General features: G+C 36.1%; 1 protein-coding gene across 6 annotated transcripts in view; it reads left to right on the top strand.

The window, feature by feature from the left end:
- The window catches only part of LOC135682810 (beta-2 adrenergic receptor-like), a 49,656-nt gene that overhangs the window by 14,992 nt on the left and 12,842 nt on the right, over nucleotides 1-21,822 (top strand). For 4 of the 6 annotated variants that reach the window (XM_065197856.2, XM_065197854.2, XM_065197852.2 and 1 more), the window contains exon 2: nucleotides 4,183-4,312. The gene's annotated coding sequence lies outside the window, so the exon portion shown is untranslated. Of the gene's footprint in view, nucleotides 1-4; nucleotides 1,382-4,182; nucleotides 4,313-7,807; nucleotides 8,033-8,073; nucleotides 8,799-21,822 lie in introns of those variants that run through there. The other 2 variants (XM_065197855.2, XM_089113194.1) reach the window with 2 other exon arrangements.

Raw genomic sequence — 21,822 nt, 5'->3', positions numbered from 1 at the left:
CGGAAAAAAAAATCAACGTCATTTTTCGGGGAAAAGGGCTGGATATCTGTTACCATCATTGGGATTTTTTCTAAAGGATGTTTTGGTTATAAGCTGTTTAAAACGGTTTTCCGTAATAGCAGTTTCCACTAGAAGCCTTTCAATCAGTTTTCGACAGCTGGTCTTCAATAATATCGTTAAAAATAACATTTTCTAACCGTGTCCAATTTGATCAAAAATACACCAAAGACATAAACAAGGAAGTTTCTTTTACACTGCACATTTTTTCAACGTTAAATGCAGAATATCAAAAGCGAAAGTTTGACGATCAGACAGATAAAGAAAAGCGTTTTCCCACTTTTGCATTTTATAAATGACAGAACTTCTTTCCAGTGATGTTTTTTACAGTATATTGGCGAAGTGTGAATTTAATTTATTTAAAAATTGGCGATCGTTTGATTTTGTCTTCCAGATAGTTTTTTAAGAAAGTTGAAACATCATATTAAAGACTAAGAATTTTTATATCATTCTAACTCATAGTGGGGGAGAGTTGTTGACGTCTTATGTTAGGAAGCTGATGAATGATGAAAAGTTTAAGATCAATAGGTAAAGTTTCTCTTAAGTGTGAAACTGTTGATGTTATTCAAACTGCTCTGCCACAGGACTAGGGAGGATGGAGGTTGGGAGCCTTATGCTTTCTCGATAAGTTTCTAGTTTTGCTTAATACATTACAAAAAAACTTGTTTTGGACCCCTTTACATGTTTAAATCCACATATATCTGTTCAGCCCCCGCCCATAGTCCGTAATATTCTCCACGGCCCCTTGCCTGAAACAGATTATGATGTCTTCAAATATGAATGTAGTTATAAACGTCTTTCATTGTCAATATTATTAATGCTGCTATGTTATAACTATTATCAAAACTTTGCGCTATATTTACATTAATAAGCAACACTTTCAATAAAATGATGTGTTCATGGTAAAATATTTTGACTTTTACGAAACTTGTCTTTGTTTACTAACATTTTATTTTTGGTTGACTTTGAATGCGTGGGTATATCCATAAATATTCAATTCATAAAAAATCAACAACGTAATAACCTTTTTATGTAAGAATTCGACCTGCATACAAGAAAGTTATTTAAATTGTCATTACATACAATTAAAAAATTCCTTATTTATCAAAGCTATTAAACAAAGCAGAAAATTATTAAAAATTTTCAATATAAGCACTGAGTAAACAATCATGAGTCACGTAACAAAAGGAATGATTTGATTTGAATTCAACTAACTCAAGTAGCATTAAACAGTCAACCATCAACATTTTCACTTCTACTGTAAGGAATGATAGTGGCAGATCTTGGTGTTAGGATGTAAACAATACCGAAGCATCAGTAAAAGGTTGGTAGTAGCAGGTTCAATTCAATGTCTGAGATAGTCGATAAAATTACAATTTAATCGTGTAAGATATAATGGATGTCAAATTCATCAACATAATGTACCCTAAAAAAGACCCACAAACACAATTTTACACAAAGAAAAAAAGTGAGTTTATCTGAAACTCGTGACAAATAGTAATTGTTTCTTAGACATATTAGCTTGCCTTCATATAATGTCAACGATGTCATTGAAAATACTTCCGAGCCTAGCTTAGTTTGAGAGCCCCCTTTGCGACGTTGAAGATTTCTGAGTGTATAATAACAAGGGCCAGAATTGTTTCGAAGGGGCTTGAAATTCAGCAACTTTGTATTAGATGCAGCTTGCACTGCTTCAGTACAAGAAAGGCATTCCTAATACTGCTTTAATAAGCGTTAATATATAGACAATGGTTGAATAGGAACAGAGGAGAGTACATATGCCTCTAATTCTAGGCATAACAGGAGCACTATTTCCTGCTCTGCCATAATTATAACGTAGATAGATGTGATTCCCTCAACAGTGTAAATACTTTATTGCTGCTTCATGGTCTGATGAATCTTTCAAATGAAGATGTGCTAAATATCATCCTCTATGGCCATGGAGAAATACCACGTGAATCAAATTCGAAAATTCTCGCTGCAACGCAAAGATATGCCCAGGCCTCTAAACGTTTTGAACAAATTGGTGATACAAACAGCATGTTTCCGCTCCCCTCTCTCTTGAAATAGTTTATTTTTATTCTTTTTCGTTCGTTTTGCATCTTCTAATTGTTGTTAATTTACGTTTATATGTTGATTGTAAATTGTCACAGGGGTGCTTGGTATTCCCATGCTCCTTATGGTATCGTCTGGTAAAGTTGTGTATGTTTGTAAAGATTTTGAGGATATATATAAAAAATGTAGGCATACCATATGCTGCTTGAAAAGCTGCAACAATTTTAGGGTCTAAATTTTTAGGTCTACTTAAACATTATGCGGTCTATATTTTTGAGCCTAAATTTTATGTGACCGTTAACAGTACTGTAGACTTTTCTAAAGAATGTTTTGGTTAAATCTGTAAGGCATTCGAGGGCGAATCTAAACTGCGAAGGAGATAATAGATAGCGAAGGAAAAATTTGCAAACTGTAATGTAAACGGAACTGACTATAATACAGCACTATATAGCCTCTTTCCAAACAAATTCAGAAAATAAGTTTCTTCATTAAAATCAGGCTTTAAAGAAAATATATTCCGGTTATTAGCACCCTAAGATGCCACCTGTGTCAACAAAGATATCTTCAATTTAAATCTTTTCGGGGAGCATAGCTCTAGATCCCCTTGTCATGTCATCGCATCTACACTCATTTTTTTATAAGAAACTTGCTATAAGAAACGAGTACTAGACAGTCAGAAAAAATTAAGAAACTTCAGTACTCGAAGCAAAAATTAAGAAACTATTAAATCGTGATAAAACTGAGAACAACGAAATTTTGTAAAATCCAAGAACAAGATTGCCCTGTTGACCTAGAACTTAAGACACAAGGGATAAACATATACTTCCCACATCTAAATACAGCATCAGAACGGAATCGAATTTCTTGACGTGATAAAAAGAACACGAACATTTCATAACATCATTCATGACATCATAATTAAGAAACTCTTAAGAAACAATGAGTATTGAAGTTTCCAGAACGTTAAGAACCTGGAGTACTCAGCATCGACCTTTGTTTCTTATAAAAAAATGAGTGTATTTGATCTTTCTTTCTTTGTCATTTATATATTCCCCAACAATGCTAGAACTATTCTGTATACTATTAAACATGGTTTCTTAACTGTAATTGTCAACTTTACCTATAAGATAAGACCAATGTAAAAATTGAGAAGTGTGAACCATAACTTTACTGATCGAACAACTGAGAAGGCTGTTTATAGCGTAGCAAATTCGAACGTTTTGGTCCAGATTCGATCTTGCTTGTTTAAAATGTATAAGTTACTAGAAAACACACACGAAGCAGTAAAGAGCTATTCAAAAGCACTTTATACAGATTTCTACTTGGAAAATCTTTGTAGCAAAACACTTTTGCTACACCCCATATTACATCTATTACTCGGCAAGTTAACTTCTTGCGGCCAAGGTGGGTGTGTATAACTAGTTCGATGTTATTTTCGAAACAGCTTCTCAACAGTCATTTAATTACAAACGAAAAAAAAATTTAAAAGCAACACGCTTTTTATAAGAACAACCCTTGTAAGGCTGACATTCTCCCAAAAAATGAGAACAATATACGAAAAAAAGGCCGGCTGGAATACAAGAAAACACAAGAAAATAATATGATAGCAAAAATTGAAAAATGAAAGGATAGCAACGGAAAAACGGAAAGCAATAAGTAAAATAGCATTAATTATTTTATGCACAGGATATTCCATTGAAAAAATAAGAAACAAATTAAAAAACACGTTAGGCTGAATTTATACGAAAGAATAAAAAACACCAGCTGAAACTGGAACCAAATTTTTTTGAAAGCGTGTAGGTAAGAACAGGGGCCCTAATGATAAGTAAGTTTGGTATGACAAATGCTGAAAGTTTAAAAAGGATTTGGTGCTGACGGGAGCTTTGTATAAATAACATCGGAGAGGTACAAGATTGCAGTGACAGATGCGTCGACATTCCAGGAAGTGTCTCTTACGTATTTACCGGGCTGATGAGTGAAAAATAGAATATCGTGTTTTCTTGCCTGATTAAACTCTGGAACAAACAGTAACACAGTTTTTATTGTAATATTTATTTGACCTTTTTGCAGCGTTGGATAAATTGAAAATACTTCAAGAATACAACATGACGAGCTCTCGACGAAGCAACAAGTAAAATAGAGCGTTTATTGCAGTCAATTTGGTGTTCTTTGGTGCACAACTGGTATATGTTAGTTAAAAGTAAGTGATTCAAGTTCAAAGTTTGTTTCATAGCTTTGTTAACTCAGTCCTGTGGCCATTGCCCCAGGTTTCCTGTGAAAGTGGGGGGGGTCCTGTAGCCATTGTCCCCACCTTTTTGCAAAGCAAGTAGGTTTAATGCTGCAGTAAAAGGGGAAAGAAGCCTTGGCCCACTACTTTTTTCTAGCCTTACCCCCCCCCCTCCCCACTTTCAAATTCGTGGCATGGGCCCTGAAACGGATATGATTTTGCAAACATCCAATATTTTCAATACTACGCATAAGGCAAAATTTGCAGAGAAAGCTACTAGGTTGAAAAATTTCTGAGATTAACACAGGCCCGTAGCCAGGCCTTTGGCGTAGGGATGGCAAATACAGGCAAAGTTTAAAGTGAAGTTTTGTGTAGGGAGAGGAGGGGGTGCAGAGAGTTAGTGGAAACAAAGAAGCAAAAAAGTTGCAAAATGTATTGGGAATTTAAAAAAATTTCATCCTCTTAATTTCTATTCAGTTAGAAAAAATTTAAATGTTAGCATTCGAGAGAAGATTTGCACACTGCTTGGAGAAAAAACACCAAGCTCCTCGAATGTATTCTCCAGAACAGAAATATTGACGCTGCATATTTGTATAGAGGTATCAGGGTCTCGAAATAAAATCCCCAAGTAAACAATATTTCTTCTGCCAAATTTATCTTGACTTAAATTGTCATGACAATCCAATGAAAACGACGAAAATGCGCATAAAAAATTTGAGACAATTTCTCCGGGTGGCAAACAACTGGTGTTCTCTTGCTCCAGGGGTGGCATTGCCACCCCATGCCACCCCCAGGCTTCGGGCCTGGATTAACATTCATATAAGAAAGAGTGTGTTTACCAGCTCACAGGAGAAATGAATCAGACAAGAGCTTAATTTCAGGCTGAAAGCAAAATGGGAAAAAAGTTTACCCTGGATAATTAAGCCTTAGTGAAAGGGTGGGTCGAACTGTTGAAGATCTTTGTGCTTTTGGTTGACCTATTTATTCATCTCTTTGAGAACTTATTTGAGCTTATTTAAATTCAAAGAGACCTTGCCAAATTCATGCAAAAGCTGCACGCCTGCTACCCTGGGTGCCAGAGCCTCGGAGAGTCAAAGGATGAAGAACGGGGGAAAGGAAATGTGAAGGAGAATGAAAAAGGAAAGGGGAGAGCCTCGTCTCTCCCTTTTACTTTTCCATTCTCCTTCGCGATTCCTTCCTCCGTTCTTCATCCTTTGACTCTCTGAGGCTCTGGCACCCAGGGTACACGCCTGCAAGAGACTATAAGCAGCAACGTGGCGAAAATTTCTTTAGAGCCAAACACACTGTTTAGGTATCCAAGGATCCCGTGCCTTGTAGTGAAGAGAAGCAAATTTTACACCAAATTAATTTTTTACTCGGAAAAAAACATAAACAAATGCATTCCATCATTTGAAATAAAAAAGCTCCCTCAGAAGACGTTGCCAGATCCCTCATGAAATCAGGTCTTGGGGCTACATTCCCTCATCGCAAGAAGCGACGTTGCGCCGTTGGTGCATCGGCACAAGTTGCTTTACCTAACCCATACAAAAAACCTAACTTTTAATATAGCTTTATAGACTCAAGTACAAGCAGCTTAAAGTTCTGGGCAGGGGATGGACAAGAAAAGCTCACTTTTCCCCACCATGGAGCCGATGCACCAGTCCTACATACATACCTAAGCTATGAGAGGGGAAGAGAAAACATGATCGTAATCTTTCCTAGACGAAAAATAACAAAAACTTTGAAATGAATCCCGTGATGTAAACAGGCCTTAGCCTAATACAATAGAATGAATAAGGGTTTGAAGAAACACACTACGCTTTATATCAAGGTGAGGGAGGGACGGGAGAAGAGAACAGCGCGGAAACAGCACACGAAGTAAGCAAGATAATCCCGACCAAAAGCAATTGAATACACCCATCTGAGTCAAGGGACCCACACTTTCTTGCAGAAACACAAACTACAGAACTCCTTCTTCTTTATTTTTCCAAGTGACATCAAAGAAGCACATAAGGACGGTACACAGCCAAAAAGTTTGCTTGAAATATTATGGAGTGAAGCATTTTCTCTATAAACCCGTTTTCCATTAAGTGTCTTTTTTCAACCACAAATTGCCCACAAATTGTCTTTGTGACTCACTGACATCACAATGTAACTTTTTAGCCCCTTAACAGAACCTGCAATAGGATGGACCTGGAAAAGGTTTTTAAATAATAATTCATCTATATAGACTGCCTGCTCATTTGAAGTATCAACATCAAATGTTAATTAAGTAGGGTGCAAAATCCTTTTTTGAGTAACTAACTCCCCTTAACCAGAATGCACATTATCCTTATTATTTTGTCCTTAGGATAGCAGATGTTACTCAATCTAAATTTCATTTGTTTATCCTTGTCGGTTCTTCAATAACTTTTGTTGTAATCTCTATTGGTCTATGTTCATGCTTTAGAAAATATCCAAAGACATGATTCTTCTTTTAACGGCATTTGACATGCATAAGTACAGCGAATCCAAAAATAACTTAGGCCAAATTGATCAGAGCACGGGCGCAAAAAGGAATTGGAAACTGCTCACGTGAAACCACTGCGCGCTGCTCAAGGATTTCACCGATTTTCAGAAAGGTGGAAATTGTTCCCGTCTTTTTCTCTGTGCGCAATTTGACTGGTCATCCGCTCGTGGTCGAGTGGCTGTAAGCCACCTTTACCTGTGTCAAATGCCTTTGAGTAACGTTGCAGAAAAAACGCCTTTTAAATTTCAACTTGCCCCTATTTAACTTTTTTAAACCTTTATAGCGACTGTTGCCAAAAAACATATTATGTCGACGACATCCATCCAGGCTTCCAAAAAAAAGTTTTTTAGCGTAGGTTTCTACTGTACGCCATCTTGTTCATCTCAGCAGACGATGTCCTATCGTTCTGATTCATGTTATTGTTATTCTACTTGCCAGTTATGCTTCTACACTTGCCTTGTTCATAGACCAAGCCTTGTTGAACCCAAACCCACTTGAAATTGTAAAAATCGCAATTTCATGCAATATTATTGCGAGACTGTCTGTGACCAGCCTGCAAATTCAAAAATCTCTCCAGATGCCATTCAGGGTTGCCATTTGGTCGTTTTGACGGCCAAATTGCTCCATTCTAGCCGTTTTTCAATGTTGTTGGCCGTCCAAAATTGATTTGGCCGAAAAAGTAAAAGTTGGCCGAATTTTGGCCGCATGTTGAAAGCCACAAAAATACGAAGAAAACGACAATTTTTGCACAGAAAATACTCAACATAGAAACAAGAAACAAAAAAAAGGTAACAGAAAATTGAAATGGAAAGCAAATTGGAGCTTTTGTAACAAACAAAGCCAATTTTGATTACACTATTACCCTAAAGACTTTTTGTATATTTTGTTTGGCTGGCCGAATTTGGCCGTCACGTGTAAAATATTTGGCCGCCAACCATTCCAAGCATCTGGCAACCCTGATGCCATTTTGAAGTTGAAAAATTTTCTTCTTTTGCCAAGTTTTTTGCTAGCATAATTTGGCATACCGTAAATTTTCGAATTGTCATGTCAAATCGCATACCGCTCGAAAGTCCCCCCTCGAATAAGCCACCCTCGAATAACCCCCATCAAAAAATTTTAAAAATAAATAAGCTCCCAGGGGGCTAATTCGAGGAGTTGCGCAATATTGAAAACGCCTGGCCTAGGTATTGCCTAGCCTAAGCCGCAGACCCAATCCTCCATAGAGGTATTGCCATGCGTATCGTATTTTTTGGCGCCAGAATCTATATTTTCAGATAAGGTCCTTTTGATCGTCTGCTAGATATTCTTGGTTTTTGGTAGCTCAATTATCCTTTATTTATAGAAACAAGAAATGACAAAGGAAAGTACCCTATCAGCTATATGCTTGGCGGCCCACCTGATTTCGGCTGCTAATGCTTGCAACAACAAGGGCCAAACTAAAAGTCTTTTGCTTTATTGTCTATAGGAGCAAGCAGCAATACAAATAATTTTCAAAAGAGTTACTGCAATCAATATTCATGTCTTGTAAGATATGGCGCGCATTGATGGGCTTCAATTTCTGCTCTTTTGATCAGCAGAATTGCGGTTTGTATTTAGTATTTACAAGCAACTAAAAAAATGATGATCGCCGCAATATTGACAAGAATTTAAGGAAGTACAGGATTAATTAGTTATAATTGACGAATGATACGTAAACAAAGATGCAATTGTCAGCCTGAATTGACAGTCACATAATAAATACGGAAAGAAAAGCTAATTAGAAATGGAGGGTATTTAGGTGGGAGTTATTGTGCATAAAAAATTTAAATTAAGCAAAGACGTAACACGACACCAAGGTTGAATGACTTGCTTCACGTACGTCGTAAGCTCAAGGTCAGTTGATTCTGAACCGAGACCAGCTGGTATTTTCTACTGACTGATTCCTTTGAATCTCCTTCCAGAAACGTTCAGGTATGTTTCTCAGTTAAACTAGAAGACTTTGTAAATATTTAATTTATATGTCTGAAACGTACAGAAAGAATGCAGCTCTAGGCATATTCAGAAATTTAGAAAAATATTTGGAAATTCATGTTTCGTTGCAGAGAATTTTCTGACAAAATAGCTCTTATCAATGTTTTTAATTGTTTGTTATCATAAATTCACTTCCCTACTGTCAAGTTTAGGATAGAATTGTTAAGATATAGATGTCGCTAAAGGGTTTTCTTCAACGTAGCTGCTCAGAAATTTACTGGAAAAATCATAAAAGAAACGTGAAGCACCATGCCCAAAACCCTCCTTATCATCATTGTTTCTGAAGGAGGTTTGCAAAATTTAAGGAAATTGTTCTTGCAAAGAAGAACGTGAACTCTTTTGACTGTGATGAGAAATAATTTGTTTTAAGGTCAAGCACAGCCCTCGTATTTTATTGTAAACTCAAGACTGTTACCTGGTAAACGTTTCAAACGTTCCGTATCAAACCTCAAAGATCAAGTTGATAAAAGGGATTTATGTGTGATAACCTTTCGAATGATGGCCGGTGGTTGGTTTTAAATTCATGGAGCTCTTTCTGTGTTACCTGTTCATAAGGTCGTCAATGTACTTTTATATCAATAGCGAACTTGTATAACATAGAGATCATAATGTGTTCTTCCATTTTTACCAAAATGATTATGTTAATACAGCTGTTTAATTAATATGATGTTAGTTACAAGGAATGGTATGGAAATGCTCCAAATTCTCGTCACTGCAAAATACCGATCGTTTAGGCCACAACAGTAGAAATTTTGTTCAGTTCTATTTTTGAAGAGAAAGCTTTCCCCTTATCTTTAAGAAAAGGCTCTGACTTTGCAAATTTTTTTTTACAATATGTTAAAACAAAAGGAGCTCCCACCCGAAACCGTTCGTAATCAATAATAATAGTAAATAGTTTTGCGATCATTTTGGTTGTTTTTTTTTATTTTGAGATTTTTATTTTATGATTTTAATTATTTTCTTCCCATTTAAACCGTTTTCTCGTCACTCTACAAAATTGTAATTATTCATTCGCTTTCTAATTTTTTTAGCTTGTGATCTGTGTGATTAAACGATGACAAGTGATTATTTGATTTTATTCCATTTTATCAATTGTCCAAATATTTCCAATTATTTTGATTTTTCCCTGATATCGTTTTGTAGTTTTACAAATGTGCAATAATCCAAGCCAGACCTTCAACCCCCCTCTCTTATCTATGTTGGTGTGCTACTAAGGATTACGTTTAAAAACGTCAAATCGTTGTATTCTTTCGAGTTGCAATAGATTTACAACAATGTAATTCTTAACGATAATACAGTTAGCAAATAAATTTAGTACCAGAATGAAAATGTAATAGTTTGATTGTGAAAAAACATAATTCTTAAGATTACTGCCACGTCCAGATTATATATAAAATACAATTTATAGCCAAAGCAATTGTTCATTTAGGGTTATCTGTGAAGTCTAGCTTAGCTTTTTATTTCAAATGATTTGAAAAACAATTTGGAATCTTAGAATTTTGTGTGTCTTTACATACTAAAAGTCTGTCCTTTAAAATTTTTTCAACTAAAGTTTAAAGTGCAATACTGCAAGCTTTGCTCAATATATGAAATGTTATGGGGAGAAAATTATGTAACGGGATGAGAAGCAAGAATATTAGCTAGCCAACAGAGATAACAAGTAAATACTAACTTCTAAAAGTCATGTTTCAAAGTAACAAATGGAACCTCAGGTGATTTTACACAGTGGCGGTTTTAGGGACTGCGAGGTCCGGGGCCCCTTTAGGCTACACTAAGCGCAAGGCCTGGGGCCTTGGCCTCCCTGACCCTCTTAAAACCCGCCACTGGATATATTAGTCAGTTCAACTTGACATTGTGTCTTAATGAAAAATGCAATTTCTATAAGTTACTAAAAGTGAATATTTGCCATTGATAAGAGCCAATGAAGCTTAGGATTAATTCCCGTAAATTTCCCGAGAGCTGACATAATTCAGAAGGATTGAGTAAAAATAAATTTAGATTACCTCGAATCAATCATGGTTTAATTAAAAGTCTGACGGATCTTGTATCCACGGGTATCTTTTTGTGGACGACTTTTGACATTAAATGCTGTACTTTATTTTTGCGGCTTTTAGCTCGGTGATACGATTTCCAATATGAATTAGCAGGTAAGACTTATAATAAAACAAGCGAATGGAAATAAAATGTTAAAACTACATCAAAAGTAATAAGATATCTTAAATATTTTATATCTTTACCTGTAGAAGAGTAATGCTTGAAATGTCGCAATATCTTCATACTTTTCATGCAGAAATCGTTCTTTTACGTTGAATCACATAGGCGCCGACTACGTGGGGGCTCGGGGACTCGAGCCCCCCCCTGAGAATTGCTATGGGGGAGCTCAACCCCCCCTGGGGATTTCGTTTGAAATCCGCCACTGGGCTGAAAATTCAGCGCAGAACAGCTGAAGGAAAGTATATGTATATTCTAATTCTCGAAAATGTGAAATTTATCTAATTAATTTAATGTTTAAGAATAATTTGAATTAAATAAATCCCTTGTAAAAAATTTAGTCTAAACGTTATTAAAGCGACAGGGAATTTCTCTACCTTTTTACTTTTTTTAATTTTTTTTAATTTAAATTTTGAGCCCCCCCCCCCCTTGGAAAAATAAAAGTCGGCGCCTATGCTGAATCATGTCAGTTCTCAACCAATGATTCTTCATTAAAATCGATGCTTTGGCGTTAGAAGTCTTTGGCTTCAAAAAGTACAGATTAACGGTCCTTTTTCTCTTATAAATCCCGAGAAAAGCGGGAATATGATGCACATCCTTTTTCTCCAAAGAAAAAGTGAAAGATTGATGAACCCTATTCTTGAATATTTTAGCAACAAACCTTGAGGTTATACTTGTTCCATTTTCATCGCCTAATCGCTAGTTCTTAGGCCTTATCTCTAGTGCTTGGCCAGGGGCGGACACTTGGTCAAATATTGGGGGGGGGCAAGCCTATTTTTTTAATAAGATGACGTCAAATTTCCCATTGTTTTAAAACAAAAGACCATTGTCCTCTAAAGTATTGGGGGCGGTGGCCCCCCCTCGTCCCCCCAAGTGTCCGCAACTGTGCTTGGCTATATCTATTTGGTTTCTCGTCTACACGAAAACGATGTTTTTTCAAAATATTGTATTTTTAAAAAAATTCAAAACATTTCATCTTTGTCCTGTAAACAGAAGGCAAAACGTGAAGAAATATTAGCCTTTTCACTTGGATTCTATTTGTGCAGAGGAGGCCTTTGTATTCGTGTTTTCTCAGAGACGCCCCTAGCAGGGTGGTGGTGGGGGGGGTGGATCATTTATGTCTTCGTCTGTAAATCCTTACTACCAATGACCCTCCACCCCTCCCCCAGTTAAAAAGATCAAGCTATGCCACTTTGTATCCTGCTTCTAAAAGGATCATCGTTTCGGTGCCAAAGCCTCTCTGAAAAAGTAGGACGGTGAAAGCGTCGATAAGTGGAACGCTTATCACTGATCGACCCACACTTTTCTTGAAGTTCTGGTATCCATGGTACGTTTGTCGTGGAACGCTCTGTCTAGGTTTGGAATCCCAGCTGACAAAAAGTGACAGCTACGTCAACATTCTTCGAAATTTTTAAAAGTGTTTCTTAGTGGCCAGTGTGTCGTTTATTAGGTTTGCAAAGAATTCGATTACTTTTTAACAGTAATACCGCAAATTTGGGGGGGGGGCACAGAGCCAACTAAAATATGGTCTACGTGTACGATCTCATTTATTTCATAATGAGCTCTAAGCACCTGCTCTAAAAATCTGTTCCATTAAGTCATGATTTTTACAACGAATGAAGGACAACAGTTCATGATTATCGGGTATAATTTTTTCAAATATTTCGTTTGAACGTAGTTCTTTATTTTGAGGGTAAGGGTTAACATTACCCTGGAGGTGTATATGAATTTCCATTCATAAGTTATTTCCCGAAATCTCAAAATAATCTATTTAACCTTCCAGATCTGTTGCTAAAGAATAAATTAATCCAATAAATTCTCGTTACGATTTGCCTATATTTACTATAAAATCAAGGTATTCACTGTTTTAAAAACAGAGAAAATTTCATTAGAAATATTTGTGGGTTTGGACCAGGTACAGAGCCAGTCTGAATCATGGCAAATTTTCCTTGTTGTTAGAAAAATGCCTTTTTCCAGTCAGAGTGTAAAGAAGTTATTGTATTTTGACCAATACGCAACCAGATTCGGAGCAAGTCTAGTATCCTGCAAACTTTATGGATGCCTTTGAAAAGCGAAAGCATTTTCAAAAGCCTACTGCTAATTTTGCAAAACGTAATACCTTTGTTTCTCGGTCGGTTCTAATCTTTTATCGGATATATTTGTGTGAGCGTATTTGCAAGACGGTTCGTTTTTGTTTCACTGGGATGGATAAAAATCGTCCTATCAGAGGAAATAGCCAGAGATGTTTGCAAGCTTTTTATCTCAAGCAGCATGCAAAGTGTATTGTTAGAAAAACGATGTATTTTATTTCAGACTTGCTAAACAAACAAGAAAAAAGATCATTGTTTGACAAACTGTAGTATAAGCGAGGGGCACACAAGGTAACCAAAGAAATGCCAGAAATATCTCCTTATAAAAAATCATTATAACAAACTGATTTGCACAATTTTTGTGCAATGGCTGACACAGCCGTTGTCACACAAGCCTAATAGATAATTTAGTTTCCATAACTCAATTCCCCAGCCAAGTTACATGCTAGCCTTTTCAGCCTTCCCGAAACTGTATGTCTTCTTATAAACGCCTAGCCTCTTACTAACGCGTAGCCTCTTACTAACGCATAGCCTCTTTTCGACGCATCTCCTGTTGTCAGCGCCACCCTTCTTATTAAAGCACTAAAGCTTCTGGCTCACAACTAGCAACTTTTGTATAAAATCTTTCTAAATAGATAAGCATTTCGTTAGTTGGAATGGCCTTATAGTCTTTTTGAAAAACCGATGCCAAAAACTGTGTTGCTACATTATACAAAATCAAGATACAGAACAGATACTACAATAATACAAATACTACAATTACTAAAAGTTTTCATTACGCGTTCATCTGCCATATTGCAAGGATATGGAACAAGACAGACAATAAAAAAAAGAGTTGCACACATTTTCGCAGCAAACAATGAGCTCATCAATAGCTCGAGTCAGCAGACAAGGAGTTCAAATCCGCTTTAGTTAGTGAAAGTTCAGTTCAAGTCAGTTAGTGAAAGTTAAGCGAGACCCAATATCAGTGGTGGCACTAGGCGATGGATGGGCTTGAACTTCCAAAAGAGGTGCTAACTGGTAACTTGGTAACTGGAATGAGGACCTAAAAAATTTAGAATTAGATGATCCACAAGAGAAAACATATTAATAGATAGTTTATGTATTATCCGGTCTCTTTCTGAGGTATTTTCAGTTTTCTAGCGCTTCAATATTTGGAGAGGGGGGGGGGTGTCAAAAGCAAAATCCGGGTAAATTAAAAATAGTCTCATATTCTATTAGTTGGTAAGGTCCTGGAAGCATGGTATTGTACAGTATTGCTATAAACCTGCTAACATGGACCTTTTAGCTAAGGTACTCCTGTTGGAGCAAATGTTACATTAGCTATTCAAAGTGGCCTACCACTTGTTCTCAAATACTGCAACTAGTAGGCCAACTGGCTTTGTTTGTTTCATCATATCAACTCTGAGTGGGACGTCGCATTTCTTCGATGATATTGTGAAATTTCCAAGCATAATTACCAACACTGAACGTTTTGGTTTGCACCCTTAGTCAGTATCAGTAGTGAAAAATTTGGTAGGACACAGGAAAAGATGTTTGGAAATGTTCTAAATATGATACAAAGACTGTAAATTTGCCAATAATCCAATGGATTTTACCGCTTCCGCTAACATGGTAGAAGAATAAGCACTTACTAATGACAATTTCATGGTAATAGGACTGCTCTACGGACTCCAACAAATGTACTCAGTGAAGGGGTAAATTAAAAAAAACAAGGGATGTAGCGAGATGTTACAAAACGAGGTTTGTGTATGTTGTCTGTTCATTTTACATTTATTCCATATATTTTAGGCGTTCTCGCTAAGACGTTGATTATTTAAAAATCTCTAGCATTTGTGCACCTTTCCCCAATAAATCAGCCGAAAATTAATTTCTTTAAAAAAGGTCTCGACAAAGTGAACAAATTTGAAGCATCGTGAACAGTTTACTTAACGTCACTTTGACCGTAAACAGGTTACTTTAACCGTAAACAGTTTACTTTAACCGTAAACAGTTTACTTTAACCGTAAACAGTTTATTTTAACCGTAAACAGTTTACTTTAACCGTAAACAGTTTACTTTAACCGTAAACAGTTTACTTTAACCGTAAACAGTTTACTTTAACCGTAAACAGTTTACTTTAACCGTAAACAGTTTACTTTAACCGTAAACAGTTTACTTTAACCGTAAACAGTTTACTTTAACCGTAAACAGTTTACTTTAACCGTAAACAGTTTACTTTAACCGTAAACAGTTTACTTTAACCGTAAACAGTTTACTTTAACCGTAAACAGTTTACTTTAACCGTAAACAGTTTACTTTAACCGTAAACAGTTTACTTTAACCGTAAACAGTTTACTTTAACCGTAAACAGTTTACTTTAACCGTAAACAGTTTACTTTAACCGTAAACAGTTTACTTGAATCGTAAGCAGGTTACTCTGACCGTAAACAGTTTACTTTAACCGTAAACAGTTTACTTTAACCTTAAACAGTTTACTTTAACCGTAAACAGTTTACTTTAACCGTAAACAGTATACTTTAACCGTAAACAGTTTACTTTGACCGTAAACAGTTTACTGTGACGGTACACAGTTTACTTTAACTGTAAACAGTTTACTTTGACCTCTTAGAAGACACCAAGAGCCTAGATGACTGGAATTTTGGTAATTCAATGGGAGAAACTGCAAAGAAATTTGAGCGATTTTACAAAGTTCTGATTATGAGCACATAAAAATCTAGCTTTGACAAAACCTAAACGTCTCTCAGTTTACCTTCCGACAGCTACCCCATCTGCAAATCAGCTACCCCATCTGCTAAATGCTACTCATGAGTAGTATTTTAAGGTACCAGTTCACTTTTACAATAAACGCCTTCCCCTTTTACTTGCCTTCCTTTTTTAATAGAAACCTCAACAAATTCCTTCTAATATTAAATGTGCATAGAGTTTACTAGACAAAATATGGAATGCATTGAACATCTCGTGCACCTTTGTGTCTCATACATCCGTACATGCGATCTCGGCTATTGGTGCTGTGTTCAAACGCCTGAACATAGGACGAGGAGCATTTTATTATTTTTATTATTATTATTATTATTATAAAATTATTTACAGTAGGCGAAGCAAATTTTTTTAGCTAATATAACAGCTAATTGAAGCATACTATTTATACTACATTTACATATCTTAAATTAATTACAATGAATGGATAAAATGATATAGGAAATGAACAAAATTAAAAGGATGACTCATTAGATAAAAATATACAATTATTCGATGACTATTTCAAGAATCCAATCCGCGCAACGTAAGGTTTGCATAGTCTGCAGTTGCATTTTGTATCTTTCCAAGTTTTAATCTTTTTCTTAAAAATTGCGAGGCTAGAAGATGTTCTAATGTCATTTGTAAGCTCTTGCCAGAGCTTGGATCACATAAAGGTTGTACTTTCTATACCATAACAATTTGATTTTGGTTTTGATAGCGATATTCGGGATATGTTTCTAAGATTATAGCATGTATTTCTTTCAGTAAAGATTTCTTTCATGAAACTTGGGTTGAGATTATGTAAAGTTTTATATATTTCTGTAAGAGGCAATTGCAGATTTTTATCATGGATAGATGTCGAGTTGTCTTTTTCAAGAAGAGTTTGAAAGCTTGATTCATAGTCATCATAGGCAAGACGCAAAGACTTTTTATGAATTCTGTTTATTCTGTTGTTCATCTGTCGATCACAAAACATCCAAATTAAAGGGCAGTAGCTAAATTGTGATTAAATGAAGACGTGCATGGTCTGTTTTACTTTTTTATCATCCATGTAGTTGGAGATTCGGGCTAAAGCATGTAGCTTTTGGCTGGCCTTTTTGCACGTCTTGTTCTAGTATTTTAGTAGCCTGCTTAATGTCTTGGTGGATGACATATAGCGTTGTATCATCAGCATAATTGCATATTTGGCTATTTGATATAAACATAAACATGTCACTTAAGTATATATTGAGCAAGAGAGGTCCCAAAACTGATCCTTGTGGCACACCTACACTCGTGGTTTTCCATCCACTGAAAGAGCCGTTTATTTTGACTCTTTGATTCCTCTGGCTAAGGTACGATAATGTGGAATTCAAGGCGCTTCTTCTAAAACCATAAGCATTGAGTTTAGCAATCATTAGGTCATGATTCAGACAGATCCATCAATAATGCACAGGCTGTTTGTTTAGTATCTAGAGCTTTTTTGCAATTTTCTATGAGTCTGAGTAATGTATGTTGGGTGCTATAATTCCTTCTGAAACCACATAGCAGTGGTGATAGAAAACCATGAGCGAAGGGAGAAATTTGTGATTCAATGATTCGCTCATATTTTTTTGATGCTGACGGTAAGGTAGCAGTTGGTCTATAATTTTTCTTACTGAATTTATCATCTTTTTTATGCAACGATGATATGTCTCCTAATTTGAGTTCTTTTGGAAATGTCATATTAGATAGGTCCTCATTAAATGTTCTTTGTATAATTTCAAAGAAAATGCTGAATATTCTTTAAATATCCTAGCAGGTATACTTTCTATTGGTGAGGCCTTTCTGGCATTAAGTTTGTTTATCTGATCCCAAATTTCCCCACTGCTAACTTCCCTAAATTCAAAGGGCTGTGGGTCAGGGTACATTTCTCAATAGCTTAATCAATTGGGTCAATTATACCATCTGTAACTGATATGTGAGCTACAATCCTTGCCAAAAATAACTGGAACGCCTTCCCATTGCAGCATACAAATAAACAAAGCAAGTCTAAAACTACCTTACCAAAATATCGCTGCCGCTTCAAAAATTTCGACCCCCTCCCCCCGTACAATGTTGATTTATTTTCTCAATACTTTCATACAGTTTTCAGTGAAAATTTTTTTACCTTCAGGATCAAAACAGCCCTATTGAACAACATTGTAATGGGGGGTAGTGGGGGATTTTTCAAGAAAAGCTTCAGCTTTGCGCAAGTGTTCCAACAATTTTGGCAAGGATTGTATATCTTTTTAAATTCCTAGATCCTGTGTTATGTTTATAAAGTAGTTGTTAAATAATTCTGCAATCTTGCGGTCATCACTAATTAATTCTCCATTTTCTTCCAATGTAATGGAGGATGTTGTTTTTATCTTCTCTGTAAAGACCGGTTTGATCGCTCTCCAGAATTTGCGATTATCTGTAAGATTACTTAAGTCTAGGTTCCTAAAATAATTGCTTTTAGCATTACGTAATAACTTTAGACATTTGTTCCTTTGCCGTTTATGTGCTTCATGATTTTCCTCATTTTTGTTATTAGTATATCTATTTTTCAATTTGCTACGATGCATTATTGCCTTACGTAATTCTTTCGTCATAAATGGCCCGTCGTTTGCACGAACATACTTTCTCTTAATGGGGGCATGTTTATGAAGAAGACTTTTGACTGAGATATCAACACTTCCGTAGTCTCTAAAGTTTAGTATTCGATGATTCAAAATTTCAGATCTGAAGCTCGGAATATCGAATTTTTTGTAGTCTCTATATGTAAGTATTTTGGGAGCTCTCTTGGTGAAATAACCTTCGAGTATGCTCAGTATCATTACGTGGAAGTCAGACAACCCTGTTTCAACATTAGTCGTGTTTTAAAAGTGACTTTTACAGTTTGTCAGTATCAAATCGTGGGTTGTCTGACTTGTGACAGGTTGGATTCTTGATCAAGTTAACTAATTTATAAGTGTCCATGTAAGCCTTAATTGCGCTGTCACCCACTTCGCAACAGACCAATTCGACTTACGGCCTCATTTTGAAAAAAATTTCAAATTATTTTGTACAAAGTTTTTGACCCCAGATTCGAATTGCGAGCAATGATTTTAGTATACTTCGAAGTTTTTATTATGGTATTGCTCACGATATTGATTTTATGACGACAAAAAAATAAAAATTTTATAAGGGATTTGACCGTGATTGGCGACTAGGGGGTAAAGTTTTCCCCCGAATGTTTTTTTGCGGTCAAATCCCTTACAAGTTTTCAAACTTCATTTCTCCGTAAAATCTAAAATACAAGCACAAACAATATGAAAAATTGTATCCGGCCTAAAATTATGGTGATAGAATCAAATCTGAGCTTTAGAAAGTCGTATAATTAGGTTAGGAGAAATTTTCAAAACGAGGCCGTAAGTCGAATTGGTGTATTGAAATCGTCCATAACGATAAGATCTTCAAATTTGTTGCTGAAGAAATATGTACTGCGATCCATCACTCCTGACTCAGAGCCTTCTGTACTGGATTCATTTGCTCAGCAATTTGTTTAAGCGCTTGTAAAGATACCAATGAAAGCGTGAAAACCAAGAATATTAGTAGAGCGATGACTCAAAGGTATACGGCGAACGATGTAAATACGCGAATAAGCTACGCTTCACGATCAAAGAACCAAACTAAACTTTGCATGTTAAGAAGATTCTCAACATCTTTTTGCACTTTGGAAGACCATGGTCAATAACAACGTACTATAGCTAATGAAGACTCTATACTATAAGTATGTCGAGTATACTATAACTATAAGTATAATTTATAATAGAATAACGAGTATGTCGCACAAAATCTATGGCCTCCTTATTTTGAAAAACAGAAGATATCGTGTACAAATTATAAATTAATAGCTATTAGCTCATTATCAGCACATCTATCTACCCTCCTCGACAAGTCTGGCAATTAAGATATAGTAAAGTACATAATCATTTGAAAAAACAGAATACGACCACGCGTCGTTTACGGGCCTTATCATAAAGGCGCCTTGAAAATAAGGATAATTAAAGAAAACATTGTAATTCTGAAAAACCTATATTGGATCGTCTTATTCGTAAAGAAGGACAGTGGATGTTTAACGCTATTTTTAGTGCCTGTCTGGAACTCAATCGGTGGCGAATTTTTTATTTGATTGAACGGAGGCCTCTGTAGGATATTGACTGTAAAAAAACCAATGCTACTAGCGCCGTGCTTTTCTTAGTGAAAACCCATTCTTCGTTGTTATGTCTATGAAGATACAGCGCAAAAGAAAATCGTTGGTAAAAGAAAACTTCTATTTGTGACGTAGAACTCTCGTTAGAAGTTTATCGCATGCGGTTCTGTTTGATCACAATAACAATAAGGTCAAAGTTTGTGTACATCTGACCCGTGTTATCCTGCAAGAAACACTGGTAATGATTGACTTGATACTTAAATCGATTTGATATCAACTCCTGACTACTTGATGTGGTCTGATTATGATGTTCTTTGTGCTTAAATTATAAGCCCGGCTGAGAGTAATCCGATATCTGTCTCATAGGTTATCATTTAATGCCCTTTGAAAATGAAATCGAATCCTCTAAGGGTACCCTTTGGCGGTAAAGGAACAGCTTTGCCCCATCACTAAAGCAGCTTCGCCCCATCACTAAAGAGCAACTTTAAGACAATCAAATTTCTAATTTGTAGGTGGCAGTCCTTCACTGAAACAAATTAATCCGTATGGGAAATTGGATAAAAACTATAGACTAAATGAATCCAAAACACAAATTAGCAACAGGCTTTTTCATCTTAATTTCTTGATGTTAGTACAATTAGATAGAAAAATTACCAGAACTGATAGAGAATCTCGGCTTCAAAGGAACCTGTTTTTTGTAATTTCTCGAATGGAGCTGCACGTAGTTGCGCCTATGCATAGCAAACCATAGCATGCCATATTCATCACACCTTGTATAATATTATCAGGGGCGTACCTACCGGGGGGAGTGTGGGGGAGGGGCGTGGTACACCCCCACTTTTGGAAAGTTGGTCGGTAAATTTTACGGATGGTCGGTAAATGGTATGAAATGTCGGTAGATGCGTATCTTGATAGCACGTGGAAGGAACTCATTTGCTCGTAATTGACAAGATCATATTGATAAAACGGTTAAAATTCACAGTATGTGACTTTAAAATTATACATTGATTAGCAAGAGTTGAAATCGGTCGGTAAAATCACCCTTTTACACCCCCCCCCCCTACTCAAAATCGTCAAGGTACTGAATACTATAGTATACATTCTGCACTCAATATGCTATAAATGATACACTATGCTATCTACCAATAAACGTATAACGAACAGTATTGTGCCTATGCATACCATACCACACCATACCATACCACACCATACCACACCATACCACACCATACCACACCACACCATACCACACCATACCGTACCAAACCGTACCAAACCGTACCATACCATACCATACCATACCATACCATACCATACCATACCATACCATACCATACCATACCATACCATACCATACCATACCATACCATACCATACCATACCATACCATACCATACCATACCATACCATACCATACCATACCATACCATACCATACCATAACATAACATAACATACATACCATACCATACCATAACATAACATAACATAACATACCATATCATACCAAACCATACCATACCATATGCCATAAATGATATGCTATGCTAGCTACAGATGAACGTATAACGAGCAGTATTGTGTCAAACCTTGAGAAATTCTCTTACTTTGAAAGCTTGCAAAATTAAACGAGGGATGTAGTATTGCACTTACCATTTCATCTTTGCTCCTCCTCTCTCGCTTACCCCGTCACCTGGTCAAAGAGTTCATGAATTTAGCTCCAGTATTATCCTTGTGGGTGGTCT

This window comes from Rhopilema esculentum, chromosome 16, assembly GCF_057945365.1.
Source record: "Rhopilema esculentum isolate cy_ngs chromosome 16, ASM5794536v1, whole genome shotgun sequence".
NCBI classification, from domain to species: Eukaryota; Metazoa; Cnidaria; class Scyphozoa; order Rhizostomeae; family Rhizostomatidae; genus Rhopilema; species Rhopilema esculentum.
Note: the sequence above shows the minus strand (reverse complement) of the source record. Positions and strands in the feature narration are given on the sequence as shown.